Below are 10034 nucleotides of genomic sequence, written 5' to 3' on the forward strand. Positions count from 1 at the left end.
ATTCACCCAAGCAAACCTAAAAAAGAAATGCTGTGCTTGGGATGTCCTCCTTTTCCCCAAAAAAACTCAGACAGAAGAATAATTGACAGGGCGCCACTGAGATGGATGATACAGAACTGATTTACAATGCAGGATCTAGCCCAGAAAATGATGAAGTAGTCAAGGAAAGGCTAAATTCAAGAAACACATGATCCACTTTGAAGTCACTAGTAGTTGTATTAATGTATCTAAGAGCACATATAGACTTAATTTTATGGTGTTTATTAGGCCTGTGTGAAGCAGCTAGTACTCATTTCAGATTCAGAGTCACTCAATTCGGAGGACATTGATTTGATTCAGTGATTTGAATCACTGTCCCAAATCAATTCAACTGAATCTGATTTGGAGATTCCATCATCGCTGAATCAACCGAATCTCTGAATCAAACAGGCCCCATCCCCAACCTGCTCTCCCAGCTCCTTCAATGGCTACTCCATCAGCGTCCTGGCACTTTAAAAAAGAAAAGCCCTCACTCACCAGCTGCTGCTAGGTAGGGGTGCAATCCCCACTTCCCCCACTGCCCCACACTGCATGGAGGGGGTTCTTCCACGAGCCCCCAGAAGCCCCGACAGCTGCTGCTTCTTAAAAAAAGAACCTGGAGCCGGACCTAGGTGGGGCAACTATCAATAGGGCTGGGAGAGCGGGTGGGGGATGGGGGCTCATGGCAGAGCCCCAAACACACTGCAGGTGAGTGGGGGGCAGTGGGGATTGCCCCCTAGCCTGGCAGGAGCCTTTGAGTGCAGTGGGTTATTTTTTTTAAGAACCAAGAGCTGGGGCTAGGTGGGGCAGCCATTGATGGGTCTGGGAGAGTAGGCGCAATCAGGGGGTACTCAGAGGGGCTGAGGCAATAGGCAGGGGATGAGGCCTGGCAGACGTCCCCCTGTGGTCCTCTATCTCCTCCCCCTACTTACTGGCACAGAGTTTGGGTCCAGCTCCCTGCAGCAGTGAGTGGGGACTGCCTGAATCTCTAAATTTCCCCAAAGCTCTCCAAATCTTTTCTGAATCGATTTGGAGAGGTTTGAATCAATTCGGACCTTTTTATTGGTCTCCTGATTCTATTTGGATTCAGAGATTCAGCCACAGAAATCAGGCCGAATCTCCTCCAAATCGAATCAGTACCCAAAGCTTCACATAACCTTAGTGTTTCCTGTGTAAAGCTAAGAACTAAATTGTAGGAAAGAGAGACAGTATTGCAATTCAAAGACTGAGGTGTTTCTGGAGTTGAATGTACCGAATTTCACACAACCTGAGAAGTGCCTCCTCCTTGGCAATGTTTGAAAGTAGTGGCAGTCTAATGTCGACTCAGCACTGAAACTTTCACAATGTATTTCTGTTAATCTAAGTTGCTAGATAATTATTGTTGCCTACATAACCTGAAGTTAGCTCCAAAAGTAAACTCTACTGTCATCGGAAATCTTTATCATTAGATTAATCAAAAATGTCCATTCATTTCTACAAGAGCACAGTATGAGTTAATAAATTCACCGAGACAGGCAAGTCAAGAAACTGTGCATATAGGACATGTCAGAGGAACAGAAGCTGGCTATGATCTAGATTCACAAGGGCTGACAAGAAATCACAAAATGCCAGAGCAATGTACAGTAATCCTTAAGTGAAATTCATTTTTCAGCAGAGAAACAAATTAAGGATGGTAATTCAATGATAAAAGAGGCAGGCCAGAACAGGTTCAAATGCTGAATAGTTCACAACATAATTAAAGCAGGAGTATGAGGCTGTTAATCGTTTTATAATAGTTCAGCTTGAAATTAGGTCTGATGTGAATGCCCTTACAGTTGATTTGTTTGTATTATTATAATTACAAAGTGTTACATAGATTTAGTGCAGTAATACAATTTTTACTTATATTTAGCATGTTGCTTTTTCTTTCTTCACTGCTTCTTTTTGTGCAAGTAGGCAAGGGGAAGAAGTGGAAGGAAGGGTCATAAATTTAGGTCAGATCAGATGATTTAGTAAGTCTCGTGTGGTTTTAAGTCTTATTAATAATTTTAATGCATTATGCCTTGACAACAATGATTTCAATCACTGCTGCTCTAACGTACATTGTGACGTAAAAGGCATAGATTTCTACAGGATTGGAACATATGCCTTAAAAAGGAAAATAAATTATAGTTCATATTACAAAGTGAAGTACATGGGCCATAGGCATATTTGTAGCTACATATAGGGTGTATCTATACCCACTGATACTATGCAGTCCCAGCAGCACATGGGTTGTTTTTTACCTTACGGTACAATAGTAATAAGCTACTGCTCAGTAGCTCATTGCTACTGTGCAGTAATGGCGGTGTCATGGTTAGTGCCTGCCAATGCTTTGTTGCCACGGAGATGAGCTACATTGCCGTAGTTCATCACTATGGCAATGTAGTGTTTCATGTAGATGAGCCCATAGAGTATGTATTTTCTATACACCTATACATATATGTTGTCATTCTATATTTGTACATGCACATACAAATATCCATTGTATCTTCCTACAAACATACATACTAGGCAGAATGTATTATTATTTTTAATAAGACATCTATCAAGCAATGTATATTTGCAATATACATTTAAATGTATTTAAATTGTATTTAAATGCAATTAAATACACGTCATATACAGCCTTTTGATATAATGCTGATAGAAGTTAGGAAGTAGAAAATGCTATGTTGCTAGAGAAAAATAAAGATTTTTGTGAGATTGGCAGGATCTCTCATGTATTCTACAATTATAATTCTACAATACCAATCTGATAGGCTTAAAATAACAAGCACAATTAAGAAACAGATATTCAGGTTTATCTGAGATTAAATGAGAATAGCAATATAATACTACATGAGAAAACTCTGCTCCGCATTTTCTGCAAACATTCATGCTTATCTTATAGAAAAATACTAGGCAATTTGTTTTATTTTTTAACTCTGTTCAGTACCTGTACTTAATTGTTTACTTCTGTAATAATTAAGGATATCACACATCATTACCACATGTAGAAAAACAAGGCTTTCTAGCTATACTGAACAACAGTTTTCTCAATTGTAAAAGAATAATTTAAAAAATGGCATCACTATTTAAAATTCTTGAAATGGGACACAATGGACTAAATCATAACTGGCTGTCAATGGAATTACAGTATGGCCATGGCACATAATTAGCAAAAGTTACAAGCTGGCTATAGGGAAAAAGACAAACATTATAAAGCTATAGTCAAAGGAGATCCAAAGTCCAGGATGTTGTGTTTACCCCAAATGACTTTCATAATATGACCAGGTAATTTTAATTTTCTGTGGTAAGAGCTGTGAACATGGGAATTGTCATCTTCTAGGTAGTCTTTGTTAAAAAGCAATCCCATTCCACAAAAACAGGAGTTTTGTCCTCTAAGGGAAGTAGCTTATCCTATGGGAATTCAAAGTTACTGGGGGGATCCATTGGTTATTTACATCTCTGAAATACTATTGTGAAAATACTTATTTTTAAGGATCCAAGAAGTCCCAGGTGAGAAAGAGTTGTTTCTGTCCTTTGCATGCATACCACCATGACCCTGTTAAAGCCAAGGGCATCCTGGGCTCAGTTCAGGTCAGTTTATTCTCATGCTGAAGCTTAACTCTGAACTCACTAAGCAAGTCACTGTTGGGTTCCTGTGGGGAATAAGGTCAGTATTTACCAGAAGTGAAAATGAAATGAATAGCAAATAAATCAAACAAGTTGTGAAATGGAATGTGTGGTATAAACAAAAGTGACTACTTACTATGACTGTCAAAATGTGTATCCTCATATAAAAATAATGATCAATTATAATATTTTCTCTGTGTTTGTTTCCTTTATATAGAAGGATTTCATGGGCAATACTGTTCTTTGGAATCTAGAGACATAATGAAGCATCTGCAAGTTTGGGATCCTGAAAGTGCAAGACCTTTGGCCTGGTATCAGAGGAAGACTTCTCCCATGCACATATATATCTCATTACAACTATTCTGACACCTCTGAACATGCAGAAGGTAATCTACATGCACCCCTACAGGCACCACTTAGCGCTTTTAATTGGTTCCTGAAAAAACGAGCGTTAAGCTGAGCGTTAAGCGAAACCGAAAGTATCTGACAATCCAAGATGGTGACCACGAGCATTATAATGAAACTTGTTGAGTGCTAAGTGAAATGAGGTATTAATTTAAAATGAGCATTATAGTGAAATAGCTCTAAGCAAAACAGCATTAAGAGGGGGTTGCCCATATTGCAAATGTTTACAAAATCCAATTGAGGCATAGTTATGTCAGCATGATAACCCCACCTACTACTGGGCATAGTAACTCTGCAGAGAACAAAATTATTTCTAAATGGTTCTATTTATGGCTATAATGGACCAATAGTACCAACTGGTTTGGGACTTTTTTTCAGTTGCATTATTAATGCCCAAAACACTATTGTTACAGAATTTTCTGAAATATTTAATAAGCTGACCTGGACAGACTGATTGATAAAATAACAATATACATAGAGCAACTTTTTTTTAAAATGACTTCAGAGTAATCCAAGAATGATTTTTATGCTAAGCTGTTTTGTATAGTAACACAAGGCAATAATTTAATTTCTTTTTAAAATGTGAAATATCATTATGCCCAATGCTGTATATGTCTAAGTCAGTAATTCTCAGTCAGAGTGACTTGGCATCCTGGTATGCCCTGAGATCCTTTCAAGGGTGCCACGGGGTGTCATATTGTTAGTGCTATTAGGTGTGAAAACATGATTTACGAGATAAACCCAGAGGGCTTCTACACACATGCAGGGAGCCTGCTTCAGTGTGCAGGAAATCCAGCATATCAGAGCAGACTCAATTAATCGAGTCTTCTGGAGCATGGAAATTGATGCAGTCCAGAAGCCTCATGAGTCACATGTATCAGTGTCACTGTGAATCTCTGGGCTGACAAAATGGCGACAGGGCACTTTGAAATAAAACACACCCAAGGAACTTTAGTTCCAAGTGCCCTGCCACCATTTTTTCAGCACTGGGAACACGTGTAAAAATGCCCAGAGATTTCAAATAGAAATCCATAGTGCAAAAAACAATCTGACTTGTTGTAGCCTTTCTGAGTTATCTGCAACAGAAAAAATTATCTATTATTTTCCTTTAGTCAAAAATCTAGTGAAAACTAAGATTTGACATTTTCTGAGTGGTGCCTTGGGTCTATTAAGGTGCATCTTGAATCTGAAGACTGAGAATCACAGGTTTCAGTGGACAGTCATTCAGATCTATTCCAAGTGACTTGTCTTCACAGACCAATAATACATACTCATGTATTTCATAGTTCATGTATTATGAACCGATTGTTGGGGATACACTTGCCAAACATAGTCCCATAACTTCTTCCCATTTCAGATCTTTATTTATAAAATTGCCAAGATCCATAACTGAGTAATTTGTAAATAAAATACAAATTCAAATAGAAGTACATACTAGGCACAGCATGAAGTTCTTTAGGATTTTCACTGAGAGGGCACATCTACACGTGCATTTGCTCTGGGGTGGGTTTACTCTAATGTAAATTATTCTAGAGTAAACCCACCCCGGGCAGGAGTCTACACATTCAGGGAAGCAGGAGTAGATTTGCTTCTCATGGCAACAGTCTGCTCCTGCCCCTGCCACCACCAAAGGAAGTGGGAGGCTCTGGCTGAAGCTGCCTGTGGCTGACAGCCATCTCCAAAAGACAGCTTCATATCCAGGATCACCTGCTTCTCTGGCCCAGAGCAGCATGCAGAGTGTGGTGGCAGCACTCAGCCACTCTGTCTCTGCAACCTCTGCCTCCCACACCATGGTTTCTCCAGCCCTAGGCCCTGGCAGCAATGTCCACTGCCCCGGGCTCCTGCTGGCCCACCAAATAGACCACTGCCTGGTTCAGGGCAATCTCAGCCCTGGAGGCCCTATCCCTACTACAGGCAGCAGGAATTCCACTCCATCTTGCTCCAGGCCGTCATCGACCACTGTGGTGCCTCCATGAACATGAGCACTGGCTCAGTGAGCAGTGCCCGTGATGCACACATGATCCGCAAGCCTGCCTTGCCAGCCCTGGTGGAGAGTGGGTGCTTTACACCCAGGATGCTGCACTTCCAGCTGGGCACAATGGTGGCCCTGCCCCTCCTCATCAGGGATCCCCACCTACCTGCTCTTCCTTTGGTTCATGTGGCCCTATAACAGCCAGCTAGACCCCCACCATCCCACCAGGCACACTTCAACTGGTGCCAGGACCAGGCACCTTGATGGAGTGTGCCTTTGGCCACCTCAAGGGATGTTTGCACACTCTCACTGCTCACCTCATTCCTAGGCAAGGACAGGCTCCTGGCAGCACCTGCTGCTGCAGCTCCACAGACACACCCTACCTCCTCTTCTCCTGGAAGCCTGCCTGTCTCCTGTGCTGCTGTCAAGCCCATGGTACCCAAGTGCAGGGGGCATGGGGCTCCCAGCCAACTGATACACAGAGCTGCTGCTGCCCTCTCCCTCCCCCAGGGGGCCAACTCCCTTCTGTGCTGGTGCTGTGGCCCAAGCATGCCCCTTCTGCAGGTGTCCTGGGCACTCCACAAGGAGCTTTTTGCATGGACCAAGGGGTGCCCAATCCATTACACCCTGCTGCTGATGATCATCATGTTACCCAGGCACATCTGCGAACGTGGTATTGTATCCTGAGCTTCTACGATGTGGAGGGCAAGCCTGCCCTGCCCCACAACCTCCTCTACTGCCTGGAGGGAAACCTGTGGTTAAGCTACAAGTCCCTGTCCCCAGCAGCCAAGGAGGACATGACTGCCAGCACTGACTCATTTCTCAGAATGTGAGGCCTGTGTCTGCCTAGCTGTGGGAGTACAGGTGGTTCAATAAAGTTTTACACTGTCTCCTGCCCCTCTACATGCTGTGGTCTTCAGGGGAAGGTCTTCATGGACCTGGGGGAGCATGGGTAGGCCAGCAGCAGGAACTGTGGCAGGGACAGCATCTGGGTACTCTCCCCAGTGCAGTGCTTACCTAGTAGTTGTGGCAAGCATGCTGGGCACTCTGAGTCAGTCCCCACTGGCAGTGAAATACAGGTCCTAGCAGTGTCCTGGGGTGCAGTGGTGTGGCATCCAACTGCCTGGGCAGGGCCCCTTCTGTGAAGGAACTGGAACTGCTGGAGGCCAACAGTACCATGGCTAGCCTGGTCTTATCGTTCGGGCTGAGGACATGAAGCTGGAAGGCCAGGCACTGGCTCAGGCTCCCAGAGCTACTGAAGAAGGCTGGGGGTGGGAAGCTTGGTGAAACAGGCTCCTGGCAGGGGCCCTCCCCCAGTGACACATCACCATGGGTGCCAGGCTGCAGTGGAGTCTCAGTTAGGCTGCCCATGCTTGTCATCTAGCTGCTGCATAAAGGGCATGGACTTGTAGGCAGCCCCCAACCAGAGGTTGTGGTCAATGACCATGACCCACTGTGTCCACAAGGCCTTGACCTTTATGTGGCAGTGACATGCCAACTGGTCATGCCTATGCTCCCGCATGTGGCCTGACAGGCCCTCATAGACATGCACATTGGAGTGTCTGTTCTGTGGAAACTGTGAGGACCATGATAAGATCTGCAGTCTTGCAATCTCCTCCTGGGACCAGTTGAGGTCCCAGAGTGTGGCATCAGGGAGGACACCAGCGTGGCTCCCTTGCTGGCTTGCTGGGCCTCCATGTGGCAGTCCTGGTGCTGATAAGCCTGGACAGCTGCCTGCAGCACCCAGCACAAGGGCACAGTGTAAAACAGGCAGGTGCATGGTGAGGGTGTGCTGGGTACCAGCAGTGTTATCTGGGCAGACTGCTGCGGTTGACCTGGGGCCGGCTAGAGTGGGACCCAGTGGCCAGGAACTGGCTGCATGTGGCCCAGGATGCTGCCAAACCTGCAGCATGGTAGCACAATGGTGCAGGCCTGGCAGCCGCACAGCACCTTGGTGCCAGGAACCAATGCCAGGGCCTGGCCAAGCTGCTGCAGATGGCCTGGGGCTTCTGCATGCAGTGACTGGCTGCAGGTGGCCCAGGGCCCCAGTGTCCCCACATGCTTTTAAGAGCCTTGGGCTGGGGCAGGCAAAGAGCAACCCCAGCCCTGGGGCTGGAGAAGTTCCCAATCCCAGGGCCCTGAGAGTGGCCCCCTAGTGGTGGGGTTGGCCAGGAGCAAATTTAATCCCAGCTGTCAATCTTCTCCCACTTCCTGGGGCCCTGCAGTGGGCCCCTGCCACTACCAGTGAGAGCTCCAGGCTCTGGCTGCAGCTGCCAGCACCCGGCAGCTATTTTGAAAAGGCAGCCCTGCTCACTGCTCTCTGACCAGCCAGTTCCTTGACTAGGAGCAGCATATGCAGCACAGGGACAGCACGTGGCAGCTCTCACCTCACAGCTTCTGTCTCCCCATGCCATGCCTGCACCTACTCCTGCCCTTGCCTCTGGCAGTGACAACCAGTGCTCTGGGCTCCTGCTGGCCACTACGCTGACCCTGCTGACCTGACATCCTGACTACCACCTGGCTGATGGCCATCTCACCCCTTCCAGCTTCTCCACATGCAGCAACCACCTGCTAGGCCACCACACACCATCCCAGAGTTGCTGTCACACACCCGCCACCTTGACCCCATCTGCCTGGATGGACCCCAACAGAAACACTGACAACAGGCTCCAGGATGCCACCACTGAGACTGCTGTCAGCCTCCTGGGCATCTAGTCCTGCCACCACTGGGCCTACCAGTCAAGCCAAGATTGGTGGCATCATGTCATCTAGCACATCTGAAATGATGAGCAATGGCTGGAGGCCTTCTGCATGATGTGAACAACCTTCTGGGACCTTGTGAAACAGCTCCAGTCACACCTGGAGTGGCAGGACACTGGCATGCAGCTGCCCTTCCCACAGACATACAGCTGACCCTTGCCTTGTTAAAGATGGCCATGCAAGGTCATCACCAGTGAGGCTGCCCTGGAGGTGTGCAGTACTGTGCTTTGCATGTGCGACCCCCTGGGATTCCCCCAGTGCATCAGGTCCTTGGACAGGACCCACATCCCATCCCATGTCCATCCCACAGAAACCACGCCTATTACAGCTGCAGGGGGTTTCACTCTGTGGTCCTCCAGGCCATCATGGACCACTGCACGGCCTTCACACATGTGAGTGCTGGCTGGGTGGGCAGTGACTATGATCCCCATGTCTTCAGGAACTCCAGCCTGCTGGGCCTGGTGGAGAGTGGGCACTTCACAGTAAGAGTACCAAACCTGTAGCCAGGCACTGTGGTGGTCCCACCCATCCTCAACAGTGGCCACACGTACCCACTTCTGCCCTGGCTCATGCAGCCCTACACTGGCCATTTGGACCCGCACCAGGCCCACTTTAAATACTGTGTGGGCTGGACCCACACCCTGGTGGAATCCACTTTCAGCTGTATGAAGGGATGTTGGTGCACCCTCACCACCTGCCTCGAGTTTACTGAGAACAACTCTCCCCCAGCTTATCATTGCAGCCTGTGTTCTGACTAACATCTGCAGGCCCCAGGGGGAGCTCTTCTGTTAGGCCTGGGTGTTAGGCGTGTGGTGCATGAAAGATGCCCCACAGTGGGAGCACCACCTGCAATGGCAGCAGCACCCTGCCCTCCCCCACCAAGGCCCCAGGAGAGCTGTGCACCCACTAGTGGGGACCAGGACACAAGGTGCAGGAGACCCTTGCTAAACACCTCTTCCAGCACTCCCTATTCTAGCCTGCCTGCACCGCCACCTATGGACTCCCCATCCTCCCTGCCCACCCCCAGCACCATGCTCACTGTAGACACATCTCACAAGAAAAAGTTTTTATTCCCCTCACATCAACCACATCCCCTCTTCCCTACCTCCCCAACAAACAGAGCCCCCCTTCCCCTCAGCAAACATCCTGTCCACCACCCACCCCACCACCAGCAATAAATACCTGTTCAGGGCACACTTGCCTGCCTGTACACTAATGCCAGGAGCCTGGGCAACAAGCAGGA

General features: G+C 47.3%; 1 long non-coding RNA gene across 1 annotated transcript in view; it reads right to left on the reverse strand.

Annotated features, from left to right (window-relative positions):
* Positions 1–3415: 3415 nt before the first annotated feature.
* LOC109324672 overlaps positions 3416–10034 on the reverse strand; it is a 12877-nt gene continuing 6258 nt past the window's right edge. Inside the window, exon 2 of the long non-coding RNA XR_002104983.1 lies at positions 3416–3680. This is a non-coding gene — a long non-coding RNA (uncharacterized LOC109324672). The remainder of the gene's footprint in view (positions 3681–10034) is intronic.

The sequence above is a fragment of the Crocodylus porosus genome, unplaced genomic scaffold, assembly GCF_001723895.1.
Source record: "Crocodylus porosus isolate Cpor-Errol unplaced genomic scaffold, CroPor_comp1, whole genome shotgun sequence".
Classification (NCBI taxonomy): Eukaryota; Metazoa; Chordata; order Crocodylia; family Crocodylidae; genus Crocodylus; species Crocodylus porosus.